The sequence below is a fragment of the Eurosta solidaginis genome, chromosome 5, assembly GCF_040869045.1.
Source record: "Eurosta solidaginis isolate ZX-2024a chromosome 5, ASM4086904v1, whole genome shotgun sequence".
Classification (NCBI taxonomy): Eukaryota; Metazoa; Arthropoda; class Insecta; order Diptera; family Tephritidae; genus Eurosta; species Eurosta solidaginis.
In genome coordinates, this window is record NC_090323.1 from 44218151 (window position 1) to 44237867 (window position 19717).

Consider the following 19717-nt stretch of genomic DNA (forward strand, 5'->3'; position numbering starts at 1 on the left):
AATGCAATGTATGGCAGTTTGCTGAAGGTCGACCTTCCCGGAGGCACACATATTATCGGCAATGCATATGATATTGTGATTGCAGCAGTGGTTAATGGATCTCTTTAAAGGGCCAATTAATGGTGACTTATAACCATAAAACCATAACCAGATAAAACAGCTGATCGAACCTACCTTATTGAAATCAATGTAATCGATTAATGGTGTCATACCATAAATCTTTATTCCACCATGGTGTCATACCATAACGCTAACGCCATAACCATACCATGGCCAAACAATTGGTTTTTGATTTATCACCATATCCATAACTTAAAAATATTTGAGTTCGTGAATTTAATAACTTTTTGTAGATTTTATTCATTGTTTTGGATACGTTATGACTAAGAGACTTATTTTTTGTTAAATATGTTTGTAATTTTTTTGCGTTTTCTTAATTTTTATGAAATTTTTACAATTTTTAGGTTCAGGCACCATTAATCGATCACATTGGAGATGGTTATGGATATGGGTATGGTTACGACTGTGGCGTTAGGGTTAAGGAAGTTTAATTGGCCCTTAAAGCATTATGTAATAAATGACGCAGTAGGAAGCATAATGGAATGGTTTACGAATATAAGGAAGGAGATGGCTAACCATAAAACACAACTAGCGCTGATCAGCTCGTAGTGAGCTTTGGATAAAATAGTTGTAAGCAACGGAAATTATCAAATCACTTTAAAGATTTACTAGAAATATTTAGGTGTAAACATTGACTCAAAAGTAAAGAAATGCGAGTAATGCCTAGCATCAGAAGCCCAGACAAAGCTACCCGGAAGCTAGTGTCCAACTTAATTAGCTCGTTAATGTTTTATGCAGCACCAATACGGCACGGAACTTAGGTCACCCAGCAAAAAATATACAAGAAGTCTATCAAATTAGTACTTATTGGATGGTGTCCGATGACGCGATTCTTTTTTATCTGCTATCAAGTTCAATGGCCGATCCGTATGACATTGGTATAGACCATCTGTCATCGACCTCCGGTGGAGGTAATCGTGGAAAGGGAGCTGGACGTTCACAATAAGTATAACGCAATGGTATGAGAGGAAGCACGGCGAACTAAACAAACACCTCATACTGATATTGAGTCTGTACATCGGTTTCAAGGAGTATTTACGCAAGCATAGGATATAGGAAGATGCTTTCTGTGAACATTATCTCACCGAACTGGAAAACGCAGAATACGAAATGTTTAATTGCCTAGCGTTTCCACGGCAGAGCATACAAAGTTTTTCTGCAGGAACCTTTCACGAGGGGTTAAGTTTCCATAATATGAAGAAACATAGATTGTTGGCCTATCGGGAGAAAAATTAAGTTGAAGGTAGAGTTAGAGAAAATGCTGGAAATGAATACAGAGGAGATGGATATGTAGTCGCATACCTTCCTTCAGACTTCTTTTTGCAAAATTATGGAATATTATAGGCATGCAAGCCCATCATTTTAAAAAGTTCCCAAACGACTAGTCAACAAATGGTTTAAAACCAGTATAGGAGCTAACTAAATTTTTCTATGCGGTTTAAAGTTTATGTAGGGCTTTCGTTTTTTACAAAGCTGCACGTGGCCGTTACTTCTGTTGGCTGAGCGAGCTTTAAAAGCATAAATCAAGTAAGCCAAGATGTCTGACTTACTTGCAAGTCAAGCTTTCTCACTAAAAAGCCGAACACAGAGCAACGCTTTGACGCGGTGATGAAGACATACATACAATGCTGCTTCAGAGATAGTTTGCTAAGGCCGTTTAGAGATACAAATGATGTATCTTATTGTAAACTGTGTGCACAAACACAGTTAAGTGCTATATATTTTGAGTTTCACGTGAGGTTGATCGATTTTTTTGAGAGGAAGAGAACCGTAAGGTAACCGCAATATATTACTTTACACTGGATAGTTTGCTTTAGCTGGGTGTGTGTATGAGTGCTTCTGACCTAATGCTCACTGGTGGCGCGGCGCATTTCTTGATAGCCAAACTACCGTCAAGTGTATTAACCAAGTCACAGTTGAGTTTTGAGCTTGGTAGCGTGCGGTCATGCCTTTCGCTTAACTTTAATCACGACGTGTAACGAATTTGTAAATAATCAAAGAGAGCGCTTTTTAAATTTGTGGACAAGAAGTAGTAGGGAGTGACAATTTATTTTCGGTTTCTCATAAAACTTAACTAAAGGTTGCAAGTGCAAACAAATTTAGGTTAATTTTTTTTATTGTTTTTTGTATTTTGAATTTTGTTTATTTTGTGAGCTTATTTCGTTGAGCAAAGAAGTGTGTCGCTATAAAAGTTTTCTTGGCAATTATTAAAAAAAATGAAAAATTTAAAACTTGCTGTCAAAATATATACCCATTTACAGTAGTGATACATACAAACATATAAAAAACACAATGGCTTATTTTAACAATTGTATAAAGTGCACATGAACATCGAAAAAAAGTTTCATTCTCATTCGTTTAACGCCTTTATGTGCATTTCTTAATGCTTGTGTGTGTATATATGTGCGTGTGTCTTAAAAATATATTTAGAACGTACAGACGTTGTCGGTTACTGCATTGCCGTTGAACTAATTTGTTGAAGCGCTTCAGACGTTTTGCGGTTTCAATTTCAATAACAAAGAGTTGATGTTGCAAAATATTCTCGACATTTGTTGTTGTTGTAGTGGTGTAGTGGTTTTGTTGTGGTATATTTGACGTCTACAAAAAACGGTACTTCAAGTAAACGAAGTATGAACTAAAACGCAGAGCAATCAAATTTTCGAAACCATACCAAAGGAAAAAGGAACAAGAAACAAACAAATAATTGATAAATAAAAAATCTGAAAAGTAAAAAAAAATTAAACAAATTAAAAGCAATAAAATACAATGGCAATACATTAATGAAGTATTGAATAAATTAATAAATAATGAGACAAATTTTAATAAAAATACCAAAAAAAAGAGAAAATTGAAAGAGTTATTATGACATTAATTAAAAAAATTACAAGAATTATTTAAAAAATAAGTACAACATGAAAAACGTTGCAGAAAACAAAGAAATTAATAGGTTATATATAAAAAAAATTGAGATGAAATAATTAATGACACAAAATTAAAAACTAACAAAATATCGAATAAATAAATTAAAATGTAAGCAAAGTTATAGCAAAATAAATAAAACAAATGCATAAATAAATTGAATAACAAATATGTAAAAAAAAATATTTTTTAAACTAAGAGTCAAATTAATAAAAAGTTTTGAATAAAAAAGAAAAAAGTGCAAAAAATAATTTATTTGTAAATATATAAAAGAATTTAAAAGAAATATAGACAAAATAACAACTGACAAAAAAATGAATTAAAAAAACATATAAAATATTTAATAACTTAACAAATAATAATAAAAAAAATTTACATATATATATATATATATATATATATATATATGTAAAAGAAATGTGAATAAGAGAATGAAATAAAAAAATAAAAAACAATAGAAAATGGAGATAAATAAAATAGAATGAGATAATATAAAATAAAATAAAATAAAAAATAAAATAAAAAAATAAAACAACATTAAATTAATTAAACTAAATTAAAATAAAACAAAAAATGAACAAATAAATCAAAATTATATAAAAAAATGGAAAAATTAATATAAACTCCAATAAAATAAAACAAAATTAACATGAAAAAAAAAAAATAATAATGATATAAAATAAAAAAAAAATATTTAATAATTTGGGAAAAATTTAAACAACGTGACATCAGGACGGACAATAAAAAAAATAAAAAAAATATATATATGAAACAAATAATGAAATAAAATAAAATAAAATAAAATAAAGTAAAGTAAAGTGAAGTAAAATAAAAAAAAAATGAAATGAAATAAAATAAAAAATAAAATAAAATGCAATAAAGTAAAATAAAATTAATATTAATATTAATTAGATGAATAAAATAAAACAAATCAGAATGAAATGGAATAAAATAATGTAATATTAAATGAATTAAACTAAAAGCAAATAAAACAAAAAATAAACAAATAAATAAAAATAAAAATCGCGGGTTCGAATCGAGCTCAAGGCCTAACAATAATTATTTTATCACTATTATTATGGTAAACTTTTTCTTAATTGAAAAAATTATTAAATTAGAACAGAAGAAAGAAAAAATTTTAGACAACTGCCAAAGCTCGTTGTATAGATCCATTTTGGGAACTGCTGAATTCCTTCATCGACAACGTTTAGGCGCCGCTGCTATAACCATTCAGCCATCACGGCGGTTTTTTGTTTGTCTTCATCATTCCTACTTCTATTCTGGTTCTTGCCAATTGATATTCACAACACTGCGACATCTGTTGCAGAATGAATGTGAAAATTGGACTTATTTGATGGCAATGCTGCCATAGTGTCATATTTTATTGACACTTTTTCCCCGTGCTCTGGGATGTATTAACAATTTTTGTTGTTATATCGGCCTACTGATTTGTAAGATCGCGGGTTCGAATCGAGCTTAGGGCCTAACAATAATTATTTATCACTATTATTGTTATGATAAATTTTTTTTAATTGAAAAAATTATTAAATTAGAATAGAAGAAACAAAAAATTTATCATAACAATAATAGTGATAAAATAATTATTGTTAGGCCTTGAGCTCGATTCGAACCCGCGATCTTACAAATCAGTAGGGCGATATAACAACAAAAATTTTAAAAAATAAAAATGATATAAGAAAATGGAACAAATAATATAAACTCAAATTAAATGAAACAAAATTTAAAATGAAAAAAATTTATTAAAATAAAATTAAATAAGTAATAAAATAAAGGAAAATAAAATAAAATAAATATTAATGAAATTAATAAAATAAAATAAAGTAAACCGAATGAAATGGAATAAAATAACATAACATTAAATAAATTGAACTAAAATAAAATAAAACTAATAAATAGAAGTAAAAATGATATAAAAAATGAAAAAATTAACATAAACTCAAATAAAATAAATATAAATTAAAAATAAAAAAAAAAATTTAAAAAAGAATATTGAAATGAAATAAATTAAAATAAAAAAAATTAAATAAAATATGATAAAGTAAAATAAAATAAATATAAATATTAATTAAATTAATAAAATAAAATAAAACAGAATGAAATGGAACAAAATTACGTAACATTAAATAAATTATACTAAAATAAAATGAAACAAAAAATAAACAAATAAAAATAAAAATGATATACAAAAATGAAAAAATAAATATAAAAAAAATAAAATAAAATAAAATAAAATAAGGTAAAATAAAATAAATATAACAAAATAAAATAAAATTAAATTAAAATATATCAAATAAAAAATTAGAAAAGAAATAAAAAATAATAAAACAAAATAAAATAAAATTGTATAAGAAAATAAGCAAGTCAATAAAAAAGAATTGATTCATATCGAATGATAAATCGAAAATCGGGTACATTGCTGATACATTTTTTTTTTTGTAAAGGTGAATATTTTTATGTAGAAATATTTTATCTACAAATTTTCAAATTATTTTGTTGCGATATTCAATTAGGACATGTAAGGAGAGCTTTGGAAAAAATAAACTTTTATTATATCTCCTGTATAAAAATGTTTTGAAATGTATAATCAGTGTGGTTGGGGGATCCAATAGATATCGCAAATAATATCAATAATTGTTTTGCTGTTAGGCTGCTCCAATGTTTGAAACCTTTCACAAAAGTGGAAGTTGAAGTCACCTATTGTAGCATAAATTAAATATATTTTTAATATGGCTTTCTACAAAAATATTTCTTCAAAACAAGTTCCAAGACAGAGAGTTGCGAACTATGCTATCGATTTGTTAACGCTGTGTTATAAATTTACGAGTTACCGGAACATACTGAACTATATCCGATAAAGGCCTATTAAATCGATCACATTCCCCAAAACCTTCGCGGAATGTCTTTATCGCTGCAAGACGAAAAAGAGGAATGCGCTACCGACTTTTATCGGCGAGCTATCGATAAGTTAACGAAAAGTTATCGATTAAGTATTGAAAGTCTATCCATTTACTAACGATTATTTATCGGTAAGTTATGGATATGTTATCAAGAAATTATCGATTTGTTGTCGATAGGTTATCAAAGAGTTATAGACAATTTATCGATAAACTAAAAAATTTAGCACGACAGGGAAATTACAAGGTGTGACAAAAAAGACAAAAGCGAAAATACCTGGGAAGAATACCATTTTTCAAGTGGATCTCGAAGATTTAACAAATGACTCTTGTAGGAAAATCGGGTGACAGCCAACAAAGTTATAGGCTCGCAATAGACCAAAGGTACGAAAACCGGTGTTTTGCCGTAACTCACGACTTTTCTGGTGTCTGAGGAAAATCTTGAATGCTGTCATTCTTAGATCTTCGAGATCTAATAGAAAAATGTTATGAATTCCCACTTATTTTTTTGTGTGACACAGTGTTCTAAAAAAACCCAATTTTGCTAAATTTTCAGGGTGCCCAAAAATTTGTTTCCTCGTTTCTGAAACCCTTACATGTAATTGTTCAATTCTAATCCTTTTTTTGATATCGCGCATATTCCCGTAAAAAACATTGTTATTTACCATAATTTGTCGTTCTTATGTAATAAAGGTAAATATTTTAACTCTTATATTCTTCCATACAGAGAAATATGTATATTGCGTTAATAATGCTGATTTATAGATATCCCAAAATAAATCATATTTTGGCACCTTTAAAACCGGATTGCGATTTTCTGTATGTAAAACAATAAACATATACTTTAATAAATTAAGTTCCGTACATCTTCTTTTGCCCACTTTTTTCTTCACCACTTACTCATTACACAGGTTCGTATTACTTAACATTTCATTTGCACTATGTATCTTACCATGTAGGTTTTGTTTTAGTTTTTGAGCTCAGAAACAGCATTCGATTAATCTGATTTACGTGCAATGAACCTCAGTTGTGTTGTTATTTAATTTGTAATTCTATTTTACCATTATATTTTTGTGTAACTACTTCCACTTTTTGTTGTTAGTGGTATAAAGGTGTGCTATTACTTTTGGTACTCTTGCAACATGTGAAGTAAGTTTAATTTGAAAACAAGTAAGGGTGTCTAAGTTCGGGTGTAACTGAACATTATATACTCAGCGTGAGTTTTAACTCTACAGTTCATTTCAGATATAGTTACTCAACAAAATAAGTACACACTTGGTTTATGCTGAAAAAACCTCAAATGCAGTGGCTCACAGCTTAATTGATAACTCTCATTTAAAATATCGCAAATTCGCTAAAAGAAACCACTTCAAAAAAATGTCAAAGGTTATTCAAAGGTAAGGAGAATTAATCAAAATTTCAAAAATGACCATCAAAATTTTCAAATTTTTTTTCAGAATTTGTAGAAAATTTTTGAGTATGCAGTTTTGTAGCCCAATAAATTTTAGTATAATAACGTGCAAGTTAGAAATAGCTCAAAATTTTTTCTGAATTTTCAGAATTCTTTTCGGCGAGGGTGTTGAGCAATTTCCCATATACAAAATGCATTTTTGTTCATGCGATGTATGGAAGAAATTGCTCAACACCCTCGACGAAAAGAATTCTGAAAATTCAGGAAAATTTTTGAGCTATTTCTAACTTACGCATTATTATACTAAAATTTATTGGGCTACAAAACTGCATACTCAAAAATTTTCTAGAAATTCTGAAAAAAAAATTTGAAAATTTTGATGGTCATTTTTGAAATTTTGATTAATTTTCCTTACCTTTGAATAACCTTTGACATTTTTTTGAAGTGGTTTCTTTTAGGGAATTTGCGATATTTTAAATGAAAGTTATCAATTAAGCTGTGAGCCACTGCATTTGAGTTTCTTTCAGCATAAACCAAGTGTGTACTTATTTTGTTGAGTAACTATTTTGTTACCAGTGATTTTTTTTTTTGAGGCACAAGAAATATTGTGTAATGTTGATCAGAATAGGGGTGTGGAACTGCACATTCGAAAAAAATCTCCCAATTTCCGCTTAGATTATTATTCTAGTCTACGAACCCTTTACACACCTTTTATATAAAAGTGGGTTTGTTCTTTAACCGTTCCAGTCCATTTTTACTAGAAATATTTCCTGATATAAGGAAAATCTGTGTACCCAATCTTAATTTTTCTTCGAGTTATGGCTCCCGAAGCATAGAAAATGCTTGGTTATAAAAGGGGTGGTACCACGCCCAATTAAAAAAAATATAATTGTTTACTTTTTCTTGTTATAATTCCACTTGGAAAATGAAACACCAATGATATTGTGGCGAATATTAGCATCACGGCCGCCGTGGTGTGATGGTAGCGTGCTCCGCCTACCACACCGTATGCCCTGGGTTCACACCCCGGGCAAAGCAACATCAAAATTTTAGAAATAAGGTTTTTCAATTAGAAGACAATTTTTCTAAGCGGGGTCGCTCCTCCGCAGTGTTTGGCAAGCGCTCCGAGTGTATTTCTGCCATGAACAGCTCTCAGTGAAAACTCATCTGCCTTGCATATGCCGTTCGGAGTCGGCATAAAACATGTAGGTCCCGTCCGGCCAATTTGTAGGGAAAATCAAGAGGAGCGCGATGCAAATTGGAAGAGAAGCTCGGCCTTAGATCTCTTCGGAGGTTATCGCGCCTTACATTTATTTTATTTATGTATGATGTTAGTAAATAATCACAACAACAAAAAAAGCAAGCAGCCACACTTACATATGTACATGTAGACATTAAGGCAAGCAACCACACTTATGTACAAGGCAACGAAGAATATTACACACATAACCAGCAGTTTAAAGCCAAGAGATTATCTCACATATGTAGTCATCAGCTAAGAGCAGAAGTGGTTACTCACACATACACACGCATATAGCTAAATAACCTGGTGTGAGATACAACTGTTCCAGAAGGCATGTGCGTGAAAAGTCTAGACCGTAAGAGAAATATGCGAACGAGGCAACAGAGAGTATAAAAGCAGCGCATGCTGAGGAATAACTAATCAGTTTGATTTAACACGCTGGTAGTGAAGTATAATTATGAAGTACTCCCAAAGTAGTCTAAGTTAAGACTATTTTGAAATACTGAATACTGGATTTATTTATTCGACAGTTCAGCGATTCGAACGTTAGCGGAAGGTATATAATTATCAGGAACTACCCAAAAATACGTTACAATATAAAACTTTTTTTTGCAAAAATATAGCTTATTTTATCCATCCGTGTAACTTTTAAAAATCTTTTACATAAAAGTGGGCGTAGTCCTTAACATATTTCGTAAAATTTTCTAATAAGCATTTTTTGTAGTAAAGGAAACCACCCTGCTGAATTTTGTTATGATAGGTTTAACATTTTCTGATTAATGATTAATAATATTTGTAAAATCGATTTTTTCGCAATTGGGCGTTGCCACACCCATTTTCAAAAAACTGTTCAAATTTTTACCAAGAGTTCCAAAATCAGTTCACACATCAAATTTCATCATTATAGGTGTATTATATTCTCAATAAACAGGTTTTTGTGTTTACCAAAATGGTATATATATAAAAATTAGGCGTGGTTATCATACGATTTCGCTCATGCGATGGGAGGTGAGTGCCAAGGAATCCACATACCAAATTTCAGTAGTATATATCAATATTTACTCAAGTCTAGACGGACGGACGAACATGACTAAATCAATTCTCTTTTTCATCTTGAGCATTTTGATATATGGAGTTCTATATTTATCTCGATTCGTTTATGCCGTTATTGATATAACAGAAAAATTACAAAGTTTACAAACGGCGATGATTACTAGGACATGTTTCTGAATTTCACTTCTTCATGAGCTCAACCGCTATCTTACCAAAGTTAATATAGTCTGTATGCAAAGCACGCAGAGTATAAAGCACGTTTTTTTGTTGCTAATTTTTATCCTCAGTTGAGCAGAGCTCACAGAGTATATTAACTTTGATTGGATAACGGTTGGTTGTACAGGTATAAAGGAATCGAGATAGATATAGACTTCCATATATCAAAATCATCAGTATCGAAAAAAAATTCGATTGAGCCATGTCCGTCCGTCCGTCTGTCCGTTAACACGATAACTTGAGTAAATTTTGAGGCATCTTGATGAAATTTGGTATGTAGGTTCCTAGGCACTCATCTCAGATCGCTATTTAAGATGAACGATATCGGACAATAACCACGCCCACTTTTTCGATATCGAAAATTTCGAAAAATCGAAAAAGTGCGATAATTCATTACCAAATACGGATTAAGCGATGAAACTTGGTAGGTGAGTTGAACTTATGACGCAGAATGGAAAACTAGTAAAATTTTGGACAATGGGCGTGGCACCGTCCACTTTTAAAAGAAGGTAGTTTAGAAGTTTTGCAAGCTGTAATTTGGCAGTCGTTGAAGATATCATGATGAAATTTGGCAGAAACGTTACTCTTATTACTATATGTCTGCTTAATTAAAATTAGCAAAATCGGAGAACGACCACGCCCACTTTTAAAAAAAATTTTTTTTTTAAATTAAAATTTTAAAAGAAAAGTTAATATCTTTACAGTATATAAGTAAATTATGTCAACATTCAACTCCAGTAATGATATGGTGCAACAAAATACAAAAATAAAAGAAAATTTCAAAATGGGCGTGGCTCCACCCTTTTTCATTTAATTTGTCTAGGATGCTTTTAATGCCATAAGTCGAACAAAAATTTACCAATCCTTGTGAAATTCGGTAGAGGCTTAGATTCTAGGACGATAAAAGTTTTCTGTGAAAAAGGGCGAAATCGGTTGAAGCCACGCCCAGTTTTTATACACAGTCGACCGTCTGTCCTTCCGCTCGGCCGTTAACACGATAACTTGACCACAAATCGATATATCTTTACTAAACTCAGTTCACGTACTTATCTGAACTCACTTTGTATTGGTGTAAAAAATGGCCGAAATCCGACTATGACCACGCCCACTTTTTCGATATCGAAAATTACGAAAAATGAAAAAAATGCCATAATTATATACCAAATACGAAAAAAGGGATGAAACATGGTAATTGTATTGGTCTATTGACGCCAAATATAACTTTAGAAAAAAACTTGGTAAAATGGGTGTGACACCTACCATATTAAGTAGAAGAAAATGAAAAAGTTTTGCAGGGCGAAATCAAAAGCCCTTGTAATCTTGGAAGGAATACTGTTCGTGGTATTACATATATAAATAAATTAGCGGTACCCGACAGATGATGTTCTGGATCAATATCTGGAAAAGGCGTCCACCTATAGAACTAAGGCCCACTCCCTTTTAAAATACTCATTAACACCTTTCATTTGATACCCATATTGTACAAACGCATTCTAGAGTCACCCCTGGTCCACGTTTATGGCGATATCCCGAAAAGGCGTCCACCCATAGAACTAAGGCCAACTCCCTTTTAAAACACTACAAACAAATTCTAGAGTCACCCCTGGTCCACCTTAATGCAATATCTCGAAAAGGCTTCCACATATAGAATTAAGGCCCATGCCCTCTTAAAATACTCATTAGCACCTTTCATTTGATACTAATATCGTACAAACAAATTCTAGAGTCACCCCTGGTCCATCTTTATGGTGATATCTCGAAAAGGCGTTCATCTATAGAACTTAGGCCCACGCCCTTTTAAAATACTCATTAACACATTTCATTTGATACCCATATCGTACAAAATAAATTCTAGAGTCACCCCTGGTCCACCTTTATGGCGATATCTCGAAAAGGCGTCCACCTATAGAACTTAGGCCCACTCCCTTTTAAAATTATCATTAATACCTTTCATTTGATACCCATATCGTACAAAAAAATTCTAGTCACCCCTGGCCCACCTTTATGGCGACATCTCGAAAAGGCATCCACCTATAGAACTAAGGCCCACTCCCTTTTAAAACACTTATTAACACCTTTCGTTTGATACCCATATAGTACAAACAAATTCTAGAGTCACCCCTGGTCCACCTTTATGGCAATATCTCGAAAAGGCTTCCACATATAGAATTAAGGCCCATGCCCTCTTAAAATACTCATTAGCACCTTTCATTTGATACTCATATCGTATAAACAAATTCTAGAGTCACCCCTGGTCCATCTTTATGGTGATATCTCGAAAAGGCGTTCATCTATAGAACTTAGGCCCACACCCTTTTAAAATACTCATTAACACATTTCATTTGATACCCATATCGTACAAAATAAATTCTAGAGTCACCCCTGGTCCATCTTTATGGCGATATCTCGAAAAGGCGTCCACCTATAGAACTTAGGCCCACTCCCTTTTAAAATTATCATTAATACCTTTCATTTGATACCCATATCGTACAAAAAAATTTTAGTCACCCCTGGCCCACCTTTATGGCGATATCTCGAAAAGGCGTCCACCCATAGAACTAAGGCCCACTCCCTTTTAAAACACTTATTAACACCTTTCGTTTGATACCCATATTGTACAAACGCATTCTAGAGTCAACCCTGGTCCACTTTTATAACGATATTCCGAAAAGGCGTCCACCTATAGAACTAAGGCCCACGCCCTTTTAAAATACTCATTAACACCTTTCATTTAATACCCATATCGTACAAACAAATTCTAGAGTCACCCCTGGTCCACGTTTATGGCGATATCTCGAAAAGGCGTCCACCCATAAAACTAAGGCCCACTCCCTTTTAAAACACTTATTAACACCTTTCGTTTGATACCCATATTGTACAAACGCATTCTAGAGTCAACCCTGGTCCACTTTTATAACGATATTCCGAAAAGGCGTCCACCTATAGAACTAAGGCCCACGCCTTTTTAAAATACTCATTAACACCTTTCATTTGATACCCATATTGTACAAACGCATTCTAGAGTCACCCCTGGTCCACGTTTATGGCGATATCTCGAAAAGGCGTCCACCCATAGAACTAAGGCCCACTCCCTTTTAAAACACTTATTAACACCTTTCGTTTGATACCCATATTGTACAAACGCATTTTAGAGTCAACCCTGGTCCACTTTTATAACGATATTCCGAAAAGGCGTCCACATATAGAACTAAGGCCCACTGCCTTTTAAAATACTCATTAACACCTTTCATTTGATACTCATATCGTACAAACAAATTCTAGAGTCACCCCTGGTCCACCTTTATGGCGATATCTCGAAAAGGCGTCCACCCATAGAACTAAGGCCCACTCCCTTTTAAAACACTTATTAACACCTTTCGTTTGATACCCATATTGTACAAAGGCATTCTAGAGTCAACCCTGGTCCACTTTTATAACGATATTCCGAAAAGGCGTCCACCTATAGAACTAAGGCCCACGCCCTTTTAAAATACTCATTAACACCTTTCATTTGATACCCATATTGTACAAACGCATTCTAGAGTCACCCCTGGTCCACGTTTATGGCGATATCTCGAAAAGGCGTCCACCCATAGAACTAAGGCCCACTCCCTTTTAAAACACTTATTAACACCTTTCGTTTGATACCCATATTGTACAAACGCATTCTAGAGTCAACCCTGGTCCACTTTTATAACGATATTCCGAAAAGGCGTCCACCTATAGAACTAAGGCCCACTGCCTTTTAAAATACTCATTAACACCTTTCATTTGATACTCATATCGTACAAACAAATTCTAGAGTCACCCCTGGTCCACCTTTATGGCGATATCTCGAAAAGGCGTCCACATATAGAACTAAGGCGCACGCCCTCTTAAAATACTCATTAACACCTTTCATTTGATACTCATATCGTACAAACAAATTCTAGAGTCACTGCTGGTCCATCTTTATGGCGATATCTCGAAAAGGCGTCCATCTATAGAACTTAGGCCCACTCCCTTTTAAAATACTCATTAATACATTTCATTTGATACTCATATCGTACAAAATAAATTCTAGAGTCACCCCTGGTCCACCTTTATGGCGATATCTCGAAAAGGCGTCCACCTATAGAACTTAGGCCCACTCCCTTTTAAAATTATCATTAACACATTTCATTTGATACCCATATCGTACAAACAAATTCTAGAGTCAGGCCTGGTCCACCTTTATGGCGATATCTCTAAATGGCGTCCATCTATAGAACTATGGCCCACTTCCTCTTAAAATACTCTTTAATACCTTCCATTTGATACACATGTCATACAAACACATTCCAGGGTTACCCTAGGTTCTTTTTACAACATGGTGATTTTCCCTTACTTTGTCTCCACAGTTCTCAACTGAGTATGTAATGTTCGGTTACACCCGAACTTAGCCTTCCTTACTTGTTATTTGTGTGAATAGCATTTGCATGAGTTGAGGTGTGATGCAATTGGTTTATATGGCACATTTTTATAACCTTTTAAAGAAAATTAAATTTGTTTGTTTGAAAAATTCAAATCGAGAGGTGGTAGCTTCGTTTATATATTTTTTGTTTGGTAGTCACTCTTGAAATTAAAATCCTTTATCTTAGAAATAATTGTGGTTTTTTGGTTTAACTTCTATTAGTATATTCATATATAGCCAAAAAAATCAACTTTAAAAATTGCTTTAGTCAGTAAATTTGTACTATATGACATCATTATGAAATCACATTACAAATGTAAACAAGTTTATTCCCACGTAACATGCAATGTTTCCAGAATTAATTAAAATTTACTTCTCTTTATAATAATTAATTATTTTATTTATTGCCCATTATATATTTTTCATATTTAAAAAAAATAATAATGTAAAGTAGGAGAAAAAATTTAATTAGTACTTTCTATTAAGCAAAACGTTTTTAAAAGTTATTTTAAAATTTTTGAATCAAAAAGTCAGGTGGGAGGAATTGCTCTATTTGATATTTTAGTATAATAAAGTAATGCTTGTGAGCTAAATAATATATATCCGAAATTACTTTAATTTTTTTTAAATTAAAAAAAAATCTAAACTTAGCTTAAAAATTTCACTTTTACTATAAAAGTCAAATATAATAGTTGGGAATTGACTTCTATTATAATAAAAAAAAACCACAAATAATATTGTAACGAATTTGGGAAATTCCTGATAATTATACACCTGCTGCTAACGTTCGAATAGCTGAACTGTCGAATAAATATCTCCAATATTGAGTATAGAAAAGTGGTCTTTATTTAGACTTCACAATTATTCTTCAGTAATAGCGTGTTTAAATCAAACTGATTGACTATCGAATGCATCGCGCTGCTTTTATACTCTCAGTTAGACTCTTTCTCCTATTTTTCCTAATGTCTAGACTTTTCATGAACACGTGAACATTCTGGAACAGTTGTATCGCATACTTGGTCATTTAGCTATAAGCGTGTGTATGTGTGAGTAACCACTTCTGCTCTTAGCTGCCGGCTACATATATGTATGTGAAATGATCTCTCTACTTTAAGCTGCTGATTATGTGTATGGAATAATCTTCTTTGCCTTGTACATAAGTGTGGCTGCTTGCTTTAATGTGTACATGCACATACGTGTGCCTGCTTGCTTTAATGTGTACATGCACATAAGTGTGCCTGCTTGCTGTTTTTGTTGTTGTGATTATTTATTAACAGTGATGCTAATATCGCCACAGAAGTTAATAATTGACTGTTCTTTATAAAATTCAGAAATAATGGTTAAAATTTTACTTTCAAGATAAACGTCAAAAAGAGAAATCATGACTTTTTATAATTAGAGGTAACACGAAAAAGAAAGACAAAGTCACATAACATAAAAAAACAAATTAACTAATTGGAAAAAGAATGTTTGCGACTGTTTTCGTGATTATTTCGTTATGGGTAATCTAGTGATTCTTTCAGAAGCCTTTGCGAACTATCACGGTATCACGACAGAACTATATCGGGACCATTTCCGGATTGTTTTTGGTATTGTATTGGAATAGTTTTGAGACTATTCCTAGATAATTTTGGGACTACTTTGGATAATATTGGGAAAATTTGGCGATCATTCCAGTACTGGTTCGTGTCCGTTTCGGGGCCTTTTCTGCATTCTTTTCAGAATCATCTCGGAGCTTGCTTAATTCACCTTCAACTATTTAAAGCGTCACTTTTTGACTTAACAGCCTGGCGCAAATTGGTGCCGCAAAAGGAATTTTAGGGTCCATTTCAGAATTCTTTCAGGACTGTTTCTGTGCCACTTCAAAACATTTGCGGGTCCAAAAATTATCCTAAAGTCATAGAAAGGCTCTATACTTGCATTCAATTTTAGAAAGCTACATGTTAAAAATCGTTCACAATACAGCAATCTGTGATAGGAGAAAGAAAGCTCTATTTGTTAAGTATGCTAGATTGTCCTATGGTTTAAGTGTTTTAAATCGACAACTCCCTTAACTCCCTGACGTTGCCGCTGCTCGAAAAGCAGCTAGACCCAATGGTAGGAAGTCAAGAATGATCGTAAAAGCGTCGATATCCGTTGCTCCTATAGCTGATTGTACTAGATATTTGGACTTTACGCAATAAGTTTAGGTTTGTCGCCTTGCTCAAGGCTGGCCACCATACCACTCTCCAAACAGCAGTATGGGTCAGCTAAACACAGTATTAATTCAGCTGCATATATTGGGGGTGGCATCCGCATTTCTTGCCAATGGCTCTTTTCCACATATATAATGCAAGGTACACCCTTTTTTTTTGGTTTAAATGACATTGTCCTTCCGGTGCAGCTTTCTTTCTAGAACTATGTTTACGAGTTGCATCTTATCTGTCAGGTTAAGGCGCATACTATTTAGTTCTGATAAGCTTGATGGTGGTATTTCGTAAAAGACAAGCACAATTTTATCGGAATTGACGCTTAGTCCGCTACGCTATCTACATCAGGTTGCATACAGTTCGAGGGAACTAGGCTCTGTAAGCAACCGACCGTGACCGAGCTGTCATCATTATATGCCACAACTTCATCACACTGTATCTCTTATATCGATAAGTTTCAGATGAAAAATCGATAACTTGTCGATAACGTTTGTTATCGATAGCAAGTTTATGAGGCTCATTGCAGCCTTGTAATTTCCTTTTCGAAATTCATATTGAAAATGCCAAAGAAAAATGCTCTCCGGTTACTCTTCCTTTTTTTAATCAAGTGCTAAACGAATGGGATGGGAAAATATGCTCAAGTAAGATCGAATGCATGTAGTTATGTAAAGGTACAACCATGGTATATAGATTCAATTGAATTTTGTGGGCAAAAAACAATTAAGAAGTAAATTATATACAGATGGTTCCCACCGAAGAAAGTGAACAATAGCCAAGTCAACTTCAGAAATTTTAGTTATTTAATTAACAGAGAAAGAATGGACAAACCCGTAACTTGCGGTAACTCTTTAAAGATACATACACATATTTATATCATAAATGCATGTAGTTGTTAATACATACCTACATACACATATACATATAATGCCATGTTAGCACAGCTCAAAGTGATGATTTAGGTTGGAAAATGAACCGTGGGCTGCTATCATATCAAAGAATTCGAGTTGCAAGAAGCAAATTTGAATTAGATGCGGCTCTTGGGCAAAACTAATTACATACTTAACTAACTACAACGATATTTTGTAAGTATGTGTACTTATATATGTATGCACTTGCTAACACGCCTTTCAATTTATGAAAACTTTATGCAAAGTAGTGTTTTGATGTTTTTTAATAAGCTTTAACACGCCATGTATGCTTGGCGTTAGGGATGGGGAAATTACACATAGAGGTTGCAAAAAAACAAGTAAGGACGGGACTGTCTGCGGCTGTGCCGAAGACTTCATACCTTTCATGAGTGGGGCTGATCAATCCCCTTTCCCTTTCGTAATAAATAAATAATCGGCTGTATAAGATAAGAAATAGTGAACGGATGTACATACCTAAGCGATTTTTAAGATAAATATAAAATATTAAAATAGATAGGTACTTTGTGTGAGGATGCGAAGTTTCACGTTTTTTGTGGTCCGAATAAAATAGCTATTACAATGAATCACATATCTTAACAATATACATATAACGTAAACGTAAGTATTTGATGAAATTTGAAGCTTCTAGCCGTTACAAAGGGGGCAAAAATTACAGTATGTATAGGGTATAAAATATATATACCACCGAAATCTATGATTTTTTGAGACTACTATATTGAGGCTTCTAGCTGTTAAAATGGTGTAGAAATTGCGAAAAGTTTCTTATCTGAACAATCGGTTGTGGGGGACATATGCATATACAAGACCGATCTCTCCGAAATTTTTAGACAACAATATTTGCTATATACGAAAGCATATGGTGAAATTTGAAGGTTCTAGCTGTTCAAACGGGGCAGAAATTACGATAAGTTTCCTATTTGAACAATCGGTTGAATGGGATATAAGCTATATATACCACCGATCTTTAAAGTTTTTCATACAAAGCTGACTCCCCTATACGTAAGCATTCGGTACAATTCGAAGCCTCTAGCTGTTAAAATGAAGCAGTAATTACGAAAAACTTCTTATCTTAACAATAGGTTGTGGGGGATATATGCTATATATACGACCGATCTCATTAATTTTTTCAAACAACAATATGTACAATAGACGAAAGCATATGGTGAAGTCTGAAGCTTCAATCTGATAAATTGAGGAAGGTATGGCAAAAATTCTATTTTATGAAAAATCGGTTGTATGGTGAATATATGCTATAGAGGTCCGATCCGTCCGGTTCCGACATATGTCTAATCAGACACCTAAATATACCGGATCACCAAATTGTATCAAGATATCTCAAAAATTGAGGGACTAGTTTGCATACATACAGACAGACGGACAGACGGACATGGCTAAATCAACTCAGCTCTGCATCCTGATCATTTCGGTAAACTTATTGGTGGGTCTATCTCTTTTCCTTCAAGGATTTACAATTTTGAGATAGGTGACAAAATTAATATACCATTTCATTTTCATGAAAGGTATAAAAAAATTGCTGCCTACATTGTTGTTGATGAGTCTCAACTGTAAAAGTTGAAGTTTAAATTGTTTACGAGAGTGAACACTGCTGACTAGCTTCCTAATTGGTATTTCACAGCTACAAGTTTCGTTTGATAGTTAGTTGTCTGATATTTATATATCTTAATTGGGCTATACTTCTTTTCGCCTGTAAAGAGAAATAAACACAAATCCTTCTTAAAAGGTAAACGACAAAATCTTAAAAATTACTGACACACTAACGGAACACCGCCCGAAAACCCACACCAGAGGGGTTGGGTGGGAATCACTTTCGACGACATGTTCTTCACACGGCCGTTCAGTTGCCATCAAGAGGGCTGTACAGAAACGATCATACATTTTCCGTAGGAGCGTCCAGCTCGAGGCTATATAAAGCGCAAAACTTTGGCCAGTTTCATGCTTCAGAACTTCAGAGAGGTATATAAATGCTCCTTAAAACATCTCAAAAGATTCATTGCTAAAACCAAGCGCATTGAGATCCTTTTTCTTCTGTAGCATTGCTCCGAACCAACAAATTGTCATCTATAACCTACAACGCGAGTCCTAGAAATCTTGCAGTTTCAATAAGGTTAAACCAGCGAGTCATGTGTTATAGGCATTGGTATAGGACATTACAATTAATAAGATGACTCGCGTCATGTACAGATACATTATAAGCAGGACATAGATTGCGTATGGCAGGGTTTGGATTCTGTAACTGAAAGTTTAACCTATAACAAATCTGCTTTCTTTT

General features: G+C 33.1%; 1 protein-coding gene across 7 annotated transcripts in view; it reads left to right on the top strand.

Moving 5' to 3' along the window:
• The first annotated feature begins 472 nt into the window (after nucleotides 1-472).
• The window catches only part of IRSp53 (Insulin receptor substrate 53 kDa), a 221598-nt gene continuing 202353 nt past the window's right edge, over nucleotides 473-19717 (top strand). For 2 of the 7 annotated variants that reach the window (XM_067756740.1, XM_067756742.1), the window contains exon 1: nucleotides 473-3067. The gene's annotated coding sequence lies outside the window, so the exon portion shown is untranslated. Of the gene's footprint in view, nucleotides 3151-5083; nucleotides 5502-19717 lie in introns of those variants that run through there. The other 5 variants (XM_067756744.1, XM_067756745.1, XM_067756755.1 and 2 more) reach the window with 4 other exon arrangements.